We start from the raw sequence: 6,000 nt of genomic DNA on the forward strand, positions 1-6,000 counted from the left end.
ATCTACACATTTGAAGTTCATTTAAGAAGTTTGTTTTTGTTTTCATGTGTTCTTGTTTGAGTTCTTCATGAGTTCTTGTTTGAGTGCATGAATCTTTGACTTATCAAAGGAGTGACAACCTTTGTGGCGTCTCAAGATCGGGGTTTTAAGGACTTAGTTTTCTTAAGGTTTTAATCCGATCAATATCACTTTGTTCCTAAGCAATCTAGAATGTTTCGAAGCCAATGAATTCTTGGGTTCGTAGAAGAGGTTGTCTAGAGGGATTCATATCCATATAGATCATCTAAAGGGGTTCATATCACTTTGCAACTCAATAAACTAGTGCTTTTTCGAAGCCACCTTAGCCGATGGTGGTTATGGGCCCCTTTCTGGTTGGTGATAAGAATTATATTATATAGTTTGACAACTTTTTCTCTTCTGCAGTCGAACATTCTTTTATCTCGGGTGGGGAACTTTCTGCCTTCGGATAGGAATGTTGGTTAGTTGACCCCTGCCCCGGATCCAGACAGTTATCGCTCCCGTCCAGCCCCTCGAGAAGGCGTGGGGAAGAGTTGAACGATAGTTGAGACTCCAATGGATGGGAATCGGGGGTTCGAGGCAGGAAGAGCCGCATCTCGGTGACGTTATTGCCTCTATCGGGTGGCTCACAAGAAGAGAACCATGGATGAGAGATCCGGTTCTATCTAGTTACTGCTAGCAGGAGCACCTGTTCAACCCTCCTCCTTTCCCGATCAAGGTACTAATGCCTGCCAATCGAACAACCTACCAATGATTGGTCGTTGGAATTGCCGAATAGCGGGGACCCGTAGGCTTGAGGGCCCGACTGCTAAGTAAATTAAGGTTCCGGGCGTCTCTCCCAGCTCCAATCGAACCGGATGTGGCCAGAGTGCTCGCGTCTGAGGCTATCGCTTCCATCCATCCAGCTATCCCATAAGAACCACCTTCTGTCCCGTCATCCGTCCGGAACCAGCCGATCTCATTAGTGGGTCAGTCTCTCGGCCGCGTAGTGCTCGCTCCGGAGGAGCTACTCTTGTCATGATCGCCTTCATGGCCAGGCGAGTGGAGCTTCGCGGAACAGAAGGAGCCACTACAGCGAGCGAAGTATACTACACTCGCCATAAGGCCTCGTTCTGTATACATCACTCCTTTAAGTAACGCCATCGGGGGGCTCGTAGACTCCACTTGCCTGCTTTCCCTTTATAGAACAGTAGCTTCGCTTCCTTAGCCTCGTCGAACTCTTTAGAGTAACTTACCTTCGCTGATGATTTCATAGTAGCAGCACGCCTTTCCCTTCTATTCTATAGTAGCAGCACGTCTCGCCGCCGCTTTCCCTTCTTTCTTGTACGTAGCAGCCCCTTCCTTCTAGAGTAGCATGAGCTTGACCGGAACGGCAGCCGAGGAAGTCAAGCGCCGCTAGACCGGCTAGCTACAGTCAAACAAGCCGCTGACCGCTGAGTACAGACCGGCTAGCTACAGTATAGCTTCGGTCCTGAATTCGGGACCTTCGCTTCACCACCTGACCGACCTTATTGAGTGCCGGTCCTTCTTTAGCCGCTTGGGGCGGATTCGCTTCTTCAGTCTACTTATAAATAAAGTCAAGACCGGTCTTCGGACCTTCTTTTCTGTACGTAATAGAGCCGGTCCTTCTGTACCGGGCCGCTCTGCCTGCCCGGCCTTCTCGCGTAACAAAAGAGCGCTATTTATTATATATATATAATAAATAAAATGATATAAATCAAACTGGCTCTTCTTCAAAGAAAGCGGCACTCCAAGCCAACTAGCGGTTAGGTTGCTTGGCTTAGTAGCTTCTGTAGCTCGATCGGAGGTCGAGAGTTTGGATCAAACATCAGTCGTCCGTATCAAGTGATACGTTCATTGCTCAGTAGTGCTTCGCTACTTGACGTTGCCCCGCTGGCGGAAATAGCTTAATGGTAGAGCATAGCCTTGCCAAGGCTGAGGTTGAGGGTTCAAGTCCCTCCTTCCGCTCCTGGCTTCGTCGTTCAGCTCTCATTCCACTAGACTAGCAATCCGGTCTCGATAATTGGAGCGAAAGAGAGCGTTCGGATTGCGGGTAGGCTTTTGCCTTGGTCCGTTCTCTTGGTGATCAGCGAGAGAGCGGGAAGCTGAGGATCGTTCTATACTCAGCCGTGCTATTCTATTCATAGTAGTCATCTCATACGAGCGCTGGGTTAATACTCTATCCGCCCGCTGTTCATATTTTTCATCTTTTTCTTCGCTTTAAGTAACGCCATCGGGGGGCTCCTTCTGTTCCGCGAGGCTGCACTCGCCTGCTCATCAATTATTCTCCATTTAGGTAGCTTCCCCCGCCCCCGGGACGAAGTAAGCACGCGGCTGGTATCGATCGATCTGACTATCTATATAGATTGAGGGTGTTACACGCCGCTATAACGGGGCTTGGTAAGTGGCTTTATTAGCATAAATAGTGCGCGCCCGGCTAGCAATGCTTAAAAGGTCTTTGAGCAAGGCAAGTGCTTTTTGTCTGCTTAAGAAACCTGAATTAGCCAAAGCGCTAGTAACTAACTAGTGGGAGGGTGGTAATAAAGGCCGCTGCTATAACGTTGGTAATAAAGGCTTCGTCGGGCTGTTTTCTCGGAAAAAAAGAGTCTGTCACTCACAGTAAAAATAGATCTATGTCCTGCGGAATAAGATGGGTTAACGGGTCCAATTCAATCTAAGCCCCATTGTTCAATCAAATGGTTCTGAAATTAAGACTGGAAGGGGGCTTAGTGGCGAATCGCGGCTTACCACTGAATCTCTGGCACGCTTCACAGGATCTCACGTAAGCGTCAGTCTCTTTCAACAAGCTGGGCTTTTAAAAAAGGCTGAAAAGTGGCCACCACATACGCCTTCATGCATCTGTTTCAGGACCTCTATGGACAAAACCTTCTATGCCCGCTATAGACGCTCCGTCAACGCCTCGCTTCTTCTATACTGCGTCCTTAAGAGCAAAATTTTTTACCGTGTGTTCTCCCCTGGTCGGGTATACATTCTGGAAACAAGCCGGTTTCCAGGTAGTAGGCAAGATGATGAAATGTGGGACTGATTGCATATTGGTTGTCCTCCAATATACAACCTTCCATGTAACCTGCAATCAATTTGCGGAGTCTTATTCCGTGTGGGCGTCACGTTGAACTCATGGATTTTTGTAATTGCCCCGTGTTGATTCAGTCAAAACGGAATTAGTAGTCTCGTTACGCAACACGACTGACCTCGTTCGTTGCGCTAGACGACTCCACTCGTACGTTACGCAACACGACTGATGTCTCCCCCATAGCATCCTTGATTTGTGTCTGATCCTCTCTTCTAATCTCTTGAGGCTTTGTAGCTTATAGATACACTCCGCTTCTCTATCCATAGTCTGATCAGAAGTGTCGTAGCTTTGTATTTGATTTTGGATTTCATCCCGACTGCCACTCTTATTTTTTTCTGACTTCACTGATGTGATGGCTCCTCGCCCATACCTTCAGTTTGGATTTGAGAATATTCAATTTGAGTTCTGCCAAACCAAGAAAAGGTTTTAGAGCCATTCCTATCTTCTCCAATTGGATTGATACACGCATTTTTCATTCTCCATTGTATCTCGCTTAGCAGATAGAGGATCAATGTAATATGAGAGCCACTCTGTTCCTTAGCCGCAAGCGAAGCGATCTGCCCCTACTCAATAATGTTCTCTTCCGGGGTTCGGTGGTCGAGACAGATTTCTGAATATCGGGTTCTACGGCATCTTGTCCGGCTACGGGCAGGGACGAGTGCTGGAGAGAAAGAAGCATATCGGGCCGGGATGACCTGGATGGTTACACGGGAATAGGCCTTGTTGAGGCGCATCACTGGCCTCTGCGGGTTGAGCAGATAGGAGCAGTGTGGGGGGATGACGGGATGAACATGGTGCAGGGGTCGGCTTCGGATTCGTATAGGTGATACGGGAAAAGAGCATGTGGGGCTTACCATTACTACGGAGAGAGAAGCGTTGTAGCGGAGAAATCCAAGAAGGCCTGCTCCATTCCCGCTGCTGTAGCCTCGGTTATTCCCTCATAAAAAGTATTACACTTTCGTTTAGAAAGTCCGGTCCAAAGTTCTTGAAATCATTGGCTCCCTGCTCCTTGGGTATAAGTGCGAGAAGAGTAGTGTTCCAACACGCAAGGTTTGCTTATTCAGAGACTCTAGACGAGCCTAAAAAATGTCCGTAGTAACAACATCCCAACCAAAAGGCTTGGTGAGACCCAGCTGGCCGGACCAGGAGCCCCCTTAAGAGAGTTTGTTGTCACACACTCTCAAGACAGCAGTTATCTCCTTCTCCTGCACAGTGAAAGCCATATCCGGAGGCTATGAACTACTGCTGTCATCTCTTTCTTTCTCTTGAACGGTATACTTCTTTCTTCTCTGTTTTGCTTAGCTTTCGGCTTTCGAATGCTACCGGATGCCCTCCTTGAACAAGTACCCGGCTCAATCTGAGGCATCGGTGTGTACCGCGAGAAGAATCTTGTAACTGAAGCACTGGTTCGCTCATCACCGCTTGTTTCAAGTCCATGAAGGCAGCTTGACAACTTTCTGACCAATGCCAAGGTCGGAATAAGTCGGTCAAGGCAGCAGCACGGTGTGAGTGGCTAGGGAGAAATCTCCGAAGGCTCTAATCTTCGTAACCTTTGTAGGGGTCTTCCATTCTTCTATCGCCTATACTTTTTGTTGATCCATTTGGATGTGACCTCTGCCAATCCAGTGCCCGAGGAATAGTACTTCTACTTCCTTTTCTTTTGGGCAAAAATCAATTTATCTCTTTTGACATATAGATGGTTTTGCCGAAGTACATCAAAAACTGTTTGTAAATGGCCGCTTCTAGAGATTGACTATATACAAAATCTCATCCAAGTATCTTACTACGAAGTGGTCAATGTACGGGCGAAATAGCTCATTCATAAGAGTGCATAAGGTTTTTAGCCGAAAGGCATAACCAACAATTCAAAGGAGCCATACCTGGAAATCCAAGTCGTTTTCGGCAATTCGAACTTGATAATAAGATGATCGTCAGTCCTTTAGAAATAGGATGGCTCCATGCAGCTGGTCAAATAAATCGGATATAGCTCAATTTGATGTAAAATACGTTTTCAACTTTCAGCAAAATCTGGATCTCAAGACAGAACATGCTATATAATAAGAAATATAAGATGTCATCATATGACGATAACAACACCTTTCAGATCAGGATCGGATTGAGATTAGGGTGGGTCAACAAATATAAAAATAAGAATCAAGTAGATGATCGACTTCCGCAAGTGATAGTTCGGTCATCCTGCATTCAAGCACTTCACCGACCTTCTCCAGTCTTTATGAAAAAGCAAGGGTCAATGTAATATGAGTTCACACACATGCCAAAGTTAGGCTAGGCTTGCAAGTACGTCAAAGCGGATCTGTCAGTGACTAATGGGCTCAGTCAAGTGTGGTTTCCAGATTGGTAGCCTCTTGCTCAGTCGTCATTGATTCGTGGGGGGTCGTGGTTGTGGAAGAATTGGGTTCGACTCCCATAGCCCCGGTTTGCGCCGCTGGATGCGCTTTTGATCAATAGGAAGAGGAGGATAACATTTTTACTAAGGTGTAATGGAAATGGCACGACGCTCTATATTACAGGGAGGAGCACTTAGACAATTCACTTTGAGACTATTTTTTGCATTGAGTCTGTTATTGTGCTTTTTTATGTTATTTCATTTATGGATTTTGGATGGGGACCATCAACCCTATTTCCAAACCCTACTTTCAAAAGTAGGGTTCCTTTTGGCAGGGAAAGCTCTCTCTTTTTTGTTGCCACGAAGCCGGTGGTCCGGAATATTTTTATTCGGGCTTTCATCGGTAGCGAGGCCACGCCCCCTCTCGGGAATCTGATGTTGCCTGCAGGGGATTCTGGCGCATCAAGCTCGGAGGTCGCGCAGCGGCTTCCGGTTGCGAATCAGATCGAAATCCCTCCGCAGGAAGTCGACGAGGACGAAG

The 6,000-nt window shown here is 47.0% G+C and overlaps 1 non-coding gene across 1 annotated transcript; it reads left to right on the forward strand.

Moving 5' to 3' along the window:
• The first annotated feature begins 1,914 nt into the window (after positions 1–1,914).
• Positions 1,915–1,986, forward strand: TRNAG-GCC (transfer RNA glycine (anticodon GCC)). Its single transcript has one exon. It is a non-coding gene; the product is annotated as a tRNA-Gly (tRNA).
• The last annotated feature ends 4,014 nt before the right edge of the window (positions 1,987–6,000 follow it).

The sequence above is a fragment of the Akebia trifoliata genome, chromosome 11 (assembly GCF_017979445.1).
Source record: "Akebia trifoliata isolate Shusen 1 chromosome 11, ASM1797944v1, whole genome shotgun sequence".
Classification (NCBI taxonomy): domain Eukaryota; kingdom Viridiplantae; phylum Streptophyta; class Magnoliopsida; order Ranunculales; family Lardizabalaceae; genus Akebia; species Akebia trifoliata.